Raw genomic sequence first — 13581 nt, forward strand, 5'->3', positions numbered from 1 at the left:
TTCTATCTGATATTGATGTGCCCCTAGGAAAAGGGACCATCTCTGGAGCCTCTGTGCTGTCATCACCGAAACACCCTTCTTAGGGTTAAAAATGGATACTAACGGCTGGTGGTCTGTCAGCAGTGTAAACTTCTGGCCCTGCAGGTAATGATTAAACTTCTTTACTCCCCACACAAGGCTGAGAGCCTCCCTATCTATCTGAGCATAGTTGCGCTCAGCGGAGGTCAATGATCTGGATGCAAATGCGACTGGCCTTTCCAAGCCATTTGGCAACTTGTGTGAGAGTACTGCTCCAATACCATAAGGAGAAGCATCACAAGCTAAACGAATAGGTAGCGTTGGGTTGAAGTGAGCCAACACTTCCTCTGAGGTGATCAATGCCTTGCTTTTGCGAAAGGCCTTCTTACAGTCCTCGCTCCACTTCCATGGTACTTCTTTCTGCAAAAGAGCGTTCAGCGGGTGCAGCACCGTGGATAGATTTGGCAGAAACTTATGGTAATAGTTAATCAACCCTAGGAACGACCTCAACTGGATACATTTTCCGGAGCGGGAGCCTTCACAACAGCTTCGATCTTGTCAGGTGACTTGTGCAGCCCCTCCTGGTCAATGACATGACCACAGTACGAGATCCATTTCTGAAAGAACTCACATTTCTGGCAATTAACTCAAAGTCCATATTCCTTCAATCTGGTGAGCACCAGTTTCAAATTTGCAAGGTGTTCCTCATCGTCATCTCCTGTAATCAGGATATCGTCCAAGTAACATTGAGTGCTTGGAATTCCCTGTAATACCTGCTCCATGGCCCTCTGCCAAATTGCTGGAGCCGATGCCACTCCAAAAACCAGTCTATTATGTCGATACAAGCCTCTGTGCGTGTTGATTGTGAGATACTGGCGCGACTCTTCCTCAACTTCCATCTGTAAGTACGCTTGCGCCAGGTCTATCTTGGTGAAGTGTTTCCCGCCAGACAATGAAGCAAAGATATCCTCAATCCGCGGAAGCGGATATTGCACCGTGTGAAGCACCGGATTAACCGTGATCTTGAAGTCTCCACAGATGCGGACCTTCCCCGGTTCCCCTGGCTTGTTACTCGATGAACGCTTCATGACGGGAACAATGGGCGTGGCCCACCTCACTCCAGTCCACCTTAGACAGTACTCCTGAACGTTCTAGCCCTTCCAGCTCAGCTTCCACAGCAGGTCGTATCGCATAAGGTACCGGTCTGGCTTTGAAAAAGTTTGGGTTTGCATGTTCTGCAATCTTGATTTTTGCCTTAATTCCTCTCAGTGTTCCCAGTCCCTGTTGGAACACCTCTTTAGCCTCATCCAATATTCTGGACAATCGTTCAGGTTTGACATCTTTTTTTCTGGAATCTACCGTTATTGCTTTTAGGGAGTGCCAGTCCATATTTATTTTCCTGATCCACTCCCGTCCCAGAAGTGGTGGACCTCTCTCAGGTAGTACATATAAGTCCATTCCTTGGTGTTCTTTGCCCTTGTGTACCACCTTGACTTTTATCTTTCCGATGGGGTATACTCTTTGTCCCGTGTATGTCTGCAATACTATCTCCGTATCCCGTAGAGGAATATGTGTGAATAACCTTTTGTAATCTTGCTTATTCATGACCGTCAACGCCGATCCGGTGTCCAATTCCATCTTCACTTGGACTCCTGCTATCTGAAGTGTGACCCAGATAGCTTGTAGGTCAGCTTCCTTACTCACATTGTGAATTCTCAGACTACCCAGTTCCTTGCTGTTGGAGTCTGAATCCGAATTCTGTTCATCCGAACTCTTCTCAGCCACCTTATGTACCTTTCTGCACTTTTCCTGCGGTGACTTTTTGTTGCTGGTCTTTTTTCCTGACCGGCATACTTTAGCTTTGTGACCAAGCTTGCCACATTTTCTACATTCCTGATTTTTAAACCAGCATTGGTTCTGATCGTGTGTTGTCTTTCCACAACGATAACATTTCGCTGTACCCAAAGCCATTTGATCTGCGCTGAGTACCGCTGCCTTCAGCTGCATTTCCGCAGCGCCTCTCGCTGCGGCTTCGTGCGATGCTGCAATAGTGACAGCCTTATCAAGTGTAAGATCATTCTCTTCAAGCAGCCGCTTTTGTGTTCCTTCTTTCGACAATCCACACACGAATTTGTCTCTCAGTGCCTCTGTCAGTCTTTCCCCAAACCGACAGCTCTTTCTTCTGGTCTTTTAATAATCTCTTGGTTCTGTATTTTATACCCAATTCCATTTCGGCCTCTTCGCGCCCAATTAAATTGGTGTTTACAAGTGTGAGGGCAGGGGTATTGTTTTGAGTGTGCAGCGGCTCCTCCAAGTCTGCTGTCCCATTGTGTCAGTCCTGGGACTTGATTATTTTGGGCCACCTCTTAACTGTAGTGATCCCAAAACTATTGTCCCTAGTCTGAGTTGATTAAGGTGATGATGGCCTGTACTCATAGCTCGATTAGGGGTGAGTCACATATCCTTGCTTCAGGCCCAACTCAGTCCCCTGATTGGCCTTTGAGAATGCACTTTGTTTCGATTGGCCGACATCTATGGCTTGCTTCTGAGCCACAGTCCCCTGTATTCAGATATCCCAGCCTGCTTTTCGGGACCACTGCATTGGCCGAAAATGTTGGTTTTAAACTGTATAGGGCAATCCAATTTTGGTCACCTTGCCCTTAGAGGGCTCCAATAAAACGTGGTTGTGGATTTTCAAACCCTACACAGTGAACAGGAGCAGATCATCCACATATTGAACCAACTGTCTGGGCTGGCTAAAATCCTTTAAACTGTTGGCCATGCACTGATGGAAAATGCTGGGGCTGTTGTGGAAGCCCTGAGGCAAACAGTTCGACGTGTACTGTTTCCCTTTAAACGTAAGGGCAAACTTGTACTGATCCTCCCTTCTTACAGGGATGGACCAAAACCCATTTGAAACATCCAGCACCGTGAAAGTGGTCGCGGTTGCTGGAATACTCCCGATGAGGTCGGCAACTGCTGCTACTGTGGGTGCACAGGCTGGGATGTTACTATTGAGCACTCGATAGTCCACCGTGGCCCTCCAGGAATAGTCCGGCTTTCTGACCGGCCATAATGGAGAATTCACGTGGGTAGCTATCGGTCTCAGAACTCGCTGCTGCACTAACGAGGACATGGCTGCTTCCATGTCCGGTTCTGCTTCCCTGGGGAAGTTATACTGTTTCTGTGGTCGGGCCATGGGGTCCCCGTCTACGCTGACCTCAAACCCTGTGACCCTCCTGCAGTCGTGCTTGTGAGTGGCAAATGTGGCCAGGTGGGCCTGCACAAATGCCTGGAACTCTGGTGGGGTGTTGCTGACCATGAGCCCGAGGTTATAATCCTCTTTGGGCTTCATGGTGCAGAGGGTCCCCTTCCCTTCCTTTCCCGGGATTACTACTACCTCACCGTTCTTCACTTTACCTGCCCCCCAAAGGCAGTGATTCCTCAAATCCACTAGGATCCCGTGGCCTACGATAAAGTCGGCTCCCAGGACCCCTCTTCCACCCTCCACGTCCCATTTCATTAGGACACAGGTCCACCTGGAGCGGAGTGGTCCTAACCGAATGGCGAGCGGGATGGAAAACGAGCCAGCCTGTTCCCTACCCGTGAACCCTGATAGACTGTATGGGACCCCACTGGAGAGAGCTGAGGTGGTGGGGTTAGCTGAGTAGACCACGGTGCGTGATGCCCCCGTGTCTAACAGATAGGTCCTCGTCACCTTCTCCACCTCCATCTCCAAAAGGGGTCTTTTCCACTCATCATACCGGAGAGAACACAGATAAACAGGCTGTGCTGGCTCTAGTCACGGCTGTGAGTTGGATGGGGCTGACGGGGTGAGAGCACCGGTGGCGGCTGCTACTCTCCCCTGGCCAGTCAGTAAGGACCTCATGGTGTCCAAAAGTGACTCGACCTCTGCGGAAGGGATCCCTGCCCCCACCTTTTGGGCTGGGGCTGTGGGATGTTTCCCCTTGTTATCTTTCCAAGGGTTTTTGCACCCATTCTGCCAGTGACCGTCCTTCCCACACCCGTAACAATTGGTCTTGGTGTTGGGGGGGGGGGTTACTCCCATCCTGGTGCCACTCTTTCCTACCCGGTCCGGGTTTTACCTCATGCACCTTTCCCTTGGGTGGGTGTGCATCGGCTCCCCTACCGTTTTTATAGGCCAGAGTGAGCTGCCTAATTACCGTGAGTTCGGTGGTCTGGGGATTTTTGGGGTCGAACCAGGCTTCTGCCTTGGCCCAGACCTGTGGCAAGCTGTTCACCACCAGGCAACAGAGCCGATGGGCCAGGAGGTCCCCATTCAGGAACACCCTGTCCGGCATCCCCGGACAGGCCCTCCGGTACACCAGCCACAGCCGGTCCGCAAAAGCCTGCGGGGCTTCCCGAGAGCTGGATCGTCTTCTCCACACGGGAGAAAGGACTTCCCTCATCCATCCCCATGGCCTCCAGAACCGCATCTCTAAGCTCCTCTTACCCGCACTGCCCCCTTTTGCACTCGTCAGAGAGGGATTGGAGGAGACTACCCTCCAGGAAGAATAGCAGCATTTTGGCCTTCTCAGCGTCATCGCAGTCATTGACGCTGGCGGTCTGCTCTACTTCCCTGAAGTGGATCGAGGGGTCTCCCTTTTCGGAGAGCCTCGGGAGATGGTTGACCATGGCCCTAAGCTGTTGGGTGTTAAAGGGTAACACGAACTGGTTTTGGAGGGGTCCCTCATTGTCGCCATTGGCGGGTGGGCCGAACCTCCGATGCCATGCTGGGCACATCGTTCCTGGCTCCGACCTCTCTGGTGGGGGCTGCTCTACCTCCCCCTCCACCTCTGGCTCCACTCTGGGCTCCACCGGCCCTTGCTGCCAAACCTCGCTGAAACTTGGTGCTACGGGTGGTGGTCATGAGGTCTCCTCTCTCTCAACCGGGTTGTCCCTAGGCACTACCGGTGACGTTGGAACTGTCCTCCCCTCGTTCCCAATAAAATCTGCCTGGCCTGCCTTTGGTCTTATGAGGCATACCATGCCTTTTGCCTTCCGGAGGGCCCGGCTCAGATTTTCTATCCTCTCTTTACAGGGGCCATGGTCTGCCTCCTCAAACCCCTGCTCGCTCGCTAGCTTATACGCTGCCTTTACCTCCTGTACTTTCTCTTCCTGTTCACTAATCTACCTTGCCAAGCGGGCATTCTTCTCCCACAACCTTAACTCATTTCCCTTGGCCTCGGTGACTTGGCACTGTAGGTATTCCAACTGGGCCTTGTGTTCTCCCACTAAATGCACTCTCTCCTGATTCAATGCCTGCAAAGCTACTAATTACTTTTCCCTTGCAAGAGCCTTATCCTGGATCTCCAAGGCTGACTCCCTTAACTCGACTGCCTGTGCTGCAACGAGCCGGTCCAAAAGCTGGACTTGCTTTTTAAAACACATCAGCTAAACTGCCTTCTCTAAGGACTTGTGTTCCTTTCCCTCTGTCCACTTAGCTGCTGCATCTACCGGATGCCCAGCCTTTAACAGATTGGTGATCCATTTCTTAGTGATATTCACCTTGCTAAACACATAATCAAAATCCTTTCCTCCATCATGGTTCGCTCATCCGAACCATTGTCTACTGCATCGCAACTCTGTTGCCGGTGTCCTGCCGCGGTCACCATTTCTGTAGGGGGTGGTGTGGGGTTGGCGCGTATGCCCAGTCAGTTATGCCTCTGACTGTTTATGAGCAGTTCGAATCGCTCCCACGCCCCTGGGTTCTAGACACCGGACTTAGGTACAGGCAGCGATACAGAAAAGACTCGAGTAGACAAGTGGTTTGGATGTAAGCAAAACTAAGATTTTCATTGAAGAAGAAATTAACACAATCTTATGATCTTATGACACAACTAGTATAAAATTTACAGGCGAATACAAAATAACTATATAGTTATACAGGGAATGGGGAACACACGGCACAGCGAGGGAAAACGACTAGCGGTGGGGTTTGGGGTTCGCTCTTTGTGCTCTCTGGAGCCTGCCATCGTCACGTGGTCTCGGGCTGCTGCAAGGGCGTCGTCCAGGTACAAGTACCCCAAAGTTAAAGTCTCTGCTTGGGTACTTTACCTCGCAGGGATGATGGTTCCTCTTCCTCGGCCGGCAGTTGGAGTTTGCATGAAGATAGTCGCAGGTCAGCTGGACTGAAGGCCCGATTATTCAAAGCTTTTCTTCAATCGTCTTTCCATTCGTCTTCTTCACCACCTCGCCTCATCGCATCCCGCCTCGCCTGGCCTGGTTTGTCCGTGTCCGCCTGGCGCAATGTCGGGCGTCCCTGATGGAATGGGGAAGGCACAGGCAGTGGCCGGGCGGTACGCGCGGGACAGGGGAAGAGCAGTAGCCACGAGGGCGAGGGGCCGGAGCAGGAGCCGGGAGCAAGGGCAGAGAGCAGAGAGAGAAGGTTGCCAGTGGGCCCACAATTATACTCCTTTGGATGGCCCTTATCTCCGCGCCAAATCAGGTTAGTTCTTTGTCCCAATCTTGGCGGGCTAGTTTAAATAATTGTAGCAATTTAAACTAACTGTTTTTAGATGGCCGGTAATCGCACCAACTGGCCCGATTCCTGATTTGTTTTTGTTATTAATACATCTTAATCGCCCTCCCCAGCTTCGATGGCTTCCCTAAGCTGTTTCCGATTATTTATGCAAACAACTTGATGGCCTTAAGTATAGGCCTCACTGGTTTTGATCTGTCTCTGATTTGACTTAATGCATAATTCAAAGTCCTGTCTGCTTTCAAAACACAAAAGTCTCTCTCTTCACAGAAACTGCAGCCTGGGTTTCAATTTCCCAAAGAGCTGCTTGTGCCACAGAGTCCAACCTTTTTAAATCTTGCAGGCTTTTGGCCACGAGGTACGGACGCCATCTTGGGTACCCCTTTTCATTAAAATGTCCATGCAGGGTCCCTTTTCTTATTAATAACCTTTGGGGAAATGTAGAAATTTTGCGAATCTTACAGGTGCAAGGGTCAAGGATGTCTCAGAGCGGCTGCAGAACATTTTGGAAGGGAAGGCTGAACAGCCAGTTGTCGTAGTGCATATAGGTACCAACGATATAGGTAAAAACCAGGATGAGGTCCTAAAAGCTGAATATAGGGAGTTAGGAGGTAAATTTTAAAAAAGGACCTGAAAGGTAGTAATCTCAGGATTGCTACCAGTGCCACGTGCTCGTCAGAGTAGAAATAGAAGGATATTTCAGATGAATACGTGGCTAGAGGAATGGTGCGAGGGGGAGGGATTTAAATTCCTGGGACATTGGAACCGGTTCTGGGGGAGGTGGGACCAGTTCAAACCGGACGGTTTGCACCTGGGCAGGGCCGGGACCGATGTCCTAGGGGGAGTGTTTGCTAGTGCTCTGGGGGAGCGTTTAAACTAAAATGGCATGGGGTTGGGAACCTGAGCACAGGGACAGCGGAAAGGGAAACAAGGATAAAAGCAAAAGATAGGAAGGAGAAAAACAAAAGTGGCAGTCAGAGAAATCAACGGTTTAAATCAAACATGGCCACAGTAAATAATAATTCTAATAGGTCTAAGAGCGTTAAAAAACAAGCCTGAAGGCCTTGGCCTAGAAATTGAGTGCCCTTAGCACCGATTTTGCGACGCTAGAGGGCCTAGCGCTGCAATTGGCGCCGGTTCCTAAATTGCCTGGGGCCCTTCCGCGGCGGTAGACCGGTAACGCTGCGCCGGCACCGATGACGTCATCGGTGTGCGCAGCATCCCGGTTGCCGTGGTAACCCGGCCCCAAGCCGAAATTCAGTAGCGGCCGCCTCGCCAGTGGCAGCCGCAACTAAGACTCCGGCAAACGAGTGCTGTCGGAGTCTGCGCCCGCGCTTTAAGGAGGCGCGGCGGCCGGCCGCTTTCCCGCCGGCCGCCTGCCCGCAGCTCCCTCCCCGGACTTCTCCCCTCCCCCCCCCGGAACAGGTGCAAGCCCGGCACTTGTCCGAGGTGCCGGGCTCATTTTTGCAGAGATTTGCGCGGGCCGCGGCCGGGTGCAGGCAGCTCCTCCTTAACAGAAGGAGGAGGCCTGCACTTCCCGAGCCTGCCGCACCGCAGCGGGCACCGCAGCGCCGGAATAGCGCCGCAATGCGGCGAGTTGCGCCAGTTTTCAGGCGCTAAAACCCTTCAGTAGCGCCGGCAGCCGTTTGGGCGCGGTGCTACTGAATTTTTGGCGCGCGCAAAGGGACTTAGCGCCGGTGCTAACCTCCGGCGCTAAAGCCCTGGCGCAGCGCAAGCTCAATTTCTAGGCCCTTGTGTCTTAATGTGAGGAGCATTCGTAATAAGGTGGATGAATTAGCTGTGCAAATAGAGGTAAACGAATATGATTTGATTGGAATTACGGAAACATGGCTCCAGGGTGGCCAAGGCTGGGAACTCAACATCTAGGGGTATTCAATATTCAGGAAAGATAGGCAAAAAGGAAAGGGAGGTGGGGTAGCATTGCTGGTTAAAGAAGGGATTAACACAATTGTAAGGAAGGATATTAGCTCTGATGATGTGGAATCTGCATGGGTAGAACTGAGAAATACCAAGGGGCAGAAAACGTTAGTGGGAGTGGTATATAGACCTCCAAACAGTAATGCGGAGGTTGGGGATGGCATTAAAAGGGAAATTAGAGAAGCGTGCAATAAGGGCACAGCAGTCATCATGGGTGACTTTAATCTGCATATAGATTGGGCTAACCAAATTAGTAACAATACTGTGGAGGAGGAATTCCTGGAGTGTTTACGGGATGGTTTCCTGGACCAATATGTCGAGGAACCAACCAGAGATCAGGCCATCTTAGACTGGGTATTATGTAATGAGAAAGGATTAATTAGCAATCTTGTTGTACGAGGCCCCTTGGTTCGGAGCGATCATAATATGATCGAATTCTTCATTAAGATGGAGAATGAAATAGTTGACTCAGAGACTAGGGTCCTGAATTTAAATAAAGGAAACTATGATGGTCTGAGGCGCAAGTTGGGTAGGATTGATTGAGGAATGTCACTCAAAGGGTTGACGGTGGATAGGCAATGGCAAACATTCAAAGACTGCATGGATGGACTACAGAATTTGTTCATCCCAGTTTGGCATAAAAATAAAACAAAAAAGGTGACTCAACCGTGGCTAACAAGGGAAATTAGGGATAGCATAAGATCCAAGGAGAGGACATATAAATTGGTCAGAAAAAGCAGTAAACCTGAGGATTGGGAGCAGTTTAGGATTCAACAAAGGAGGACAAAGGGATTAATTAAAAAGGGGAAAATTGAATATGAGAGTAAGCTTGCAGGGAACATAAAAACTGATTGTAAAAGCTTTTATAGATAGGTGAAGAGACAAAGGTTGGTGAAGTCAAGCGTAGGTCCCTTGCAGTCAGAATCAGGGGAATTTATAATGGGGAACAAAGAAATGGCAGACCAATTAAATACATATTTTGGTTCTGCCTTCACAAAGGAGGACACAAATAACCTCCCAGAGATGTCGGGGAACATAGGATCTGATGAAAGGGAGGAACTGAAAGAAATCAGTATTTGTAGGGAAATGGTGTTAGGGAAATTGATGGGATTGAAGGCAGATAAATCCCCAGGGCCTGATAATCTACATCCTAGGGTACTTAAGGAAGTGGCCCTAGAAATAGTAGATGCATTGCTGATCATCTTCCAACATTCGATGGAATCTGGAACAGTACCCATGGATTGGAGGGTAGCTAATGTTACCCCACTATTCAAAAAAGGTGGTAGAGAGAAAACGGGGAATTACAGACCGGTAAGCCTGACATCGGTAGTGGGGAAAATACTAGGGACCATTATAAAAGATGTAATAGCAGAGCACTTGGAAAACAGTGACCGGATCGGACAAAGTCAACATGGATTTACAAAAGGTAAATCGTGCTTGACTAATTTACTGGAATATTTTGAGGATGTAACTGGTAAAATAGATAAGGGAGAACCAGTGGATGTGGTGTATTTGGACTTTCAGAAGGCTTTTGATAAGGTCCCGCATAAGAGATTAGCGTGTAAAGTTAAGGCACATGGGATTGGGGGCAAGGTATTGACTTGGATAGAGAACTGGTTGGCAGACAGAAAGCAAAGAGTTGGAATAAACGGGTCTTTTTCCGAGTGGCAGGCAGTGACTAGTGGGGTACTGCAAGGATCGGTCCTTGGACCCCAGCTATTCACAATATATATTAATGATCTAGACGAGGGAACTAGATGTAATATCTCCAAATTTGCAGATGACACAAAGCTGGGTGGGCCTGTGTGCTGTGAGGAGGATGCTGAGAAACTCCAGGATGACTTGGGCAGGTTGGGTGATTGGGCAAAAGCATGGCAGATGCAATATAATGTGGATAAATGTGAGGTTATCCACTTTGGTGGCAAAAACAGGAAGGCAGATTATTATCTGAATGGCAATAGATTGGGAGAAGGGGAAGTGCAACGAGACCTGGGTGTCCTTGTGCACCAGTCGCTGAAGGTAAGCATGCAGGTGCAGCAGGTGGTTAAGAAGGCAAATGGTATTTTGGCCTTCATAGCGAGAGGGTTTGAGTACAGGAACAAAGATGTCTTGCTGCAGTTGTACAGGGCCTTGGTGAGACCACATCTTGAGTATTGTGTGCAGTTTTAGTCGCCTTATCTGAGGAAGGATGTTCTTGCCATGGAAGGAGTTCAGCGAAGATTCACCAGGCTGATACCTGGGATGGCAGGAATGACGTATGAGGAGAGATTGGTACGATTGGGCTTGTACTCGCTGGAGTTTAGAAGAATAAGAGGGGATCTCATTGAAACTTATAAAATTCTGACAGGACTGGACAGACTAGATGCAGGAAGGATGCTCCCGATGGCCGGGGAATCCAGAACCAGGGGTCACAGTCTAAGGATAAGGGGTAGGCCATTTAGGACAGAAATTAGGAGGAATTTCTTCACCCAGAGAGTGGTGAACCTGTGGAATTCTCTACCACAGAAGGCAGTAGCGGCCAATTCATTAAATATATTCAAGGAGTTGGATATATTTCTTAAGGCTAAAGGGATCAAGGGATATGGGGAGAAAGCAGGGACAGAGTACTGAATTTGGATGATCAGCCATGATCGCATTGAATAGCCTTACCCTCTGAGGGTATTCAGACAGCACTTCTCCTACCTTCAATTAAGCGACGAGCACTGTATTAGATGGCTCCGCATCACCAAGGTGGTAATCATAGAACTCTGCCACCTCCTCCAAACAGACCTCCAGCCTCACACCAGGATGACTTAAAGCCCAGATCCCTTTTGCTCACCACATGCCCATCATACCATCCCTGTGTCATGCCATATCACAGCATACTCCTGGGCAAACAGGTGAAATGACAGAGACCACAAAGTATTGCAAACTCCATGAATAAATTTATGCATAAACCTATCACACATCACATTCATTCTAATAACTAATGACCCTTGTGCCTGCCATAGTTGAATAGCTGTCATTGTGTGCAAGGCGTGAGATGTGGGTGTGAGTGTTAGTAGGTAGAGATTGTTGGTGGGTGAGTGCTGGGGCTGTGGTGTTTTGGGCAGTGTGTGAAGCTTGTGGTACAGATGGTGGTATGTAGCATTTGGTGGAAAGCATTCAATCGCTCTGACCACCTGACTGAGGTGGATCTGCCATGAGCACACCTGCTTCAATCCTCCGGCTCCTTCTCCTTGTTGTGCTTCTGCTTGCTGAGGCAGCTGCACAGCCAGCAATGCTGAGAATGAGGTGCTGCAGTATTAATGAACCTTCCCTTTAAGCACTGGAAAAAGCCTGTGGCGATGATGAGTTGAGATTAGACTGCATCCGATATTGGTCCACCCTTTGAGTGTAACGCCACTGAGCTAGGCCTTTAAGACTTGATTTAGTGCCCCAATCATTTCTTTGAGCAGTGAGAATGAATTTTGCATGCAGTCTAAAGCATTAGCGCCTGGCGCTAATTCTCAAACTTTTTTAAAGATACCGCCCATTCCTGGGCTATAATGAATTTCTAGCCCCTTAGACTCCAAAGGTTAAATTATGAGGAGAGATTACATTAACTAGGGTTGTATTCCCTGGAATTTAGAAGGTTAAGGGGTGATAAGTTTAAGGTATTAAGGGGAACAGATAGGGTAGATAGAGAGAAACTATTTCCGCTGGTTGGGGAGTCTAGGACTAGGGGACATAGCCTAAAGGTTAGAGCCAGGCCTTTCAGGAGTGAAGTTAGGAAATACTTCCACACGCAAAGGGTGGTAGAAGTTTGCAACTCTATCTGCAAACGGCAGTTGATGCTGGGTCATAGAATCATAGAATGGTTACAGCACAGAAGGAGTCCATTCGGCCCGTCGAGCCCGTGCCAGCTCTCGACAAGAGCACTGCAGCTAGTTCTACTTTCCCTGTAGCCCTGCAATTTTTTTTCCTTCAGGTACTTATCCAATTCCCTTTTGTAAGCCATGATTGAATCTGCCTCCACCACCCTTTCAGGCAGTGCATTCCAGATCCTAACCACTCGCTGCATAAAAATGTTTTTCCTCATGTCGCCTTTGGTTCTTCTGCCTATCACCTTAAATCTGTGTCCTCTGGTTCGTGATTCTTCCGCCAATGGGAACAGTTTCTCTCTATCTACTCTGTCTAGACCCCTCATGATTTTGAACACCTCTATCAAATCTCCTCTTGTGGGGGACTACGGTCTCCCGCGTAAAGAAATAGGCAACACAGCGAGCTAAAAGAAATAGGTCTTTACTCCAACTCTCACAATACAGTACTGAATTCGTGAAGCCCGCGAACCTGTGATGACTCGCGGATTGGTCACCTGCTGGAACCTGATTGATTTTCCTTCTCTCTGCAGCAGGCAAGTCTGAACGTGCCTTATTCCTCTCAGCTTGCAACTGTCTTTCGGGGGGAGGGGAATACAGCAGTTAAAAGGGGATTATACAGGTTTATCTACATACACACAGTGTTTCCCCAATGTGGCATACGCCCCCCCCAGAATCCTCGTTAACTGTAAAAGTCAGTCTCTGCGGAGGTTTGACAAAGCGGCCGTAGCGGCTGTAGTAGCCATCTGGCGTGTGAGGAGGGCTGTCTGGGAGGTCGGCCGGTTGGTTCGTCGGCTGGTCTGGCGGCTGGTCTGCCGGTGGGCTGGCTGGACGGGCTGCCGGCGAAGGTGGGGCGGCGGCCGGGAAGTAAGGTTCTGGCGTGTCTTGGTCCTCTTGTGGGGCCGCCGCCAACGCGGGGGGTCTGCCCCGCTGTGGGGGAAGAGCCGGCTGAAACGGGAAGCTGAGGTCCAGGTGCGCCGGTTTGAGGCGGTCTACTGAAATAAGGTCCGGCTTCCCGCTGACGTCGATAAGAAAAGCTTTGTCCCCCGTCTCCAATACTGGGAAGGGGCCGGTGTATGGTGCCTGCAGCGGGCCTCTGTGCGCGTCCCAGCGCACGAAGATGAACTCCGCATGTCGTAAGTCTCGAGGCACGTAGGACGGCTGCGGGCCGTGTTGTGAAGTGGGCACTGGACGGAATTGCTGGGCCGCGTCCTGGTGCAGGGAAAGCTGCCTGGCGGCCGACCACGGCTCCGTTGTCAGGGGGAGGAAGTCGCCTGGTACTCT

This window comes from Somniosus microcephalus, chromosome 10 (genome assembly GCF_052327205.1).
Source record: "Somniosus microcephalus isolate GS21.2 chromosome 10, FLI_Smic_1.0, whole genome shotgun sequence".
In the NCBI taxonomy this organism is placed as follows: domain Eukaryota; kingdom Metazoa; phylum Chordata; class Chondrichthyes; order Squaliformes; family Somniosidae; genus Somniosus; species Somniosus microcephalus.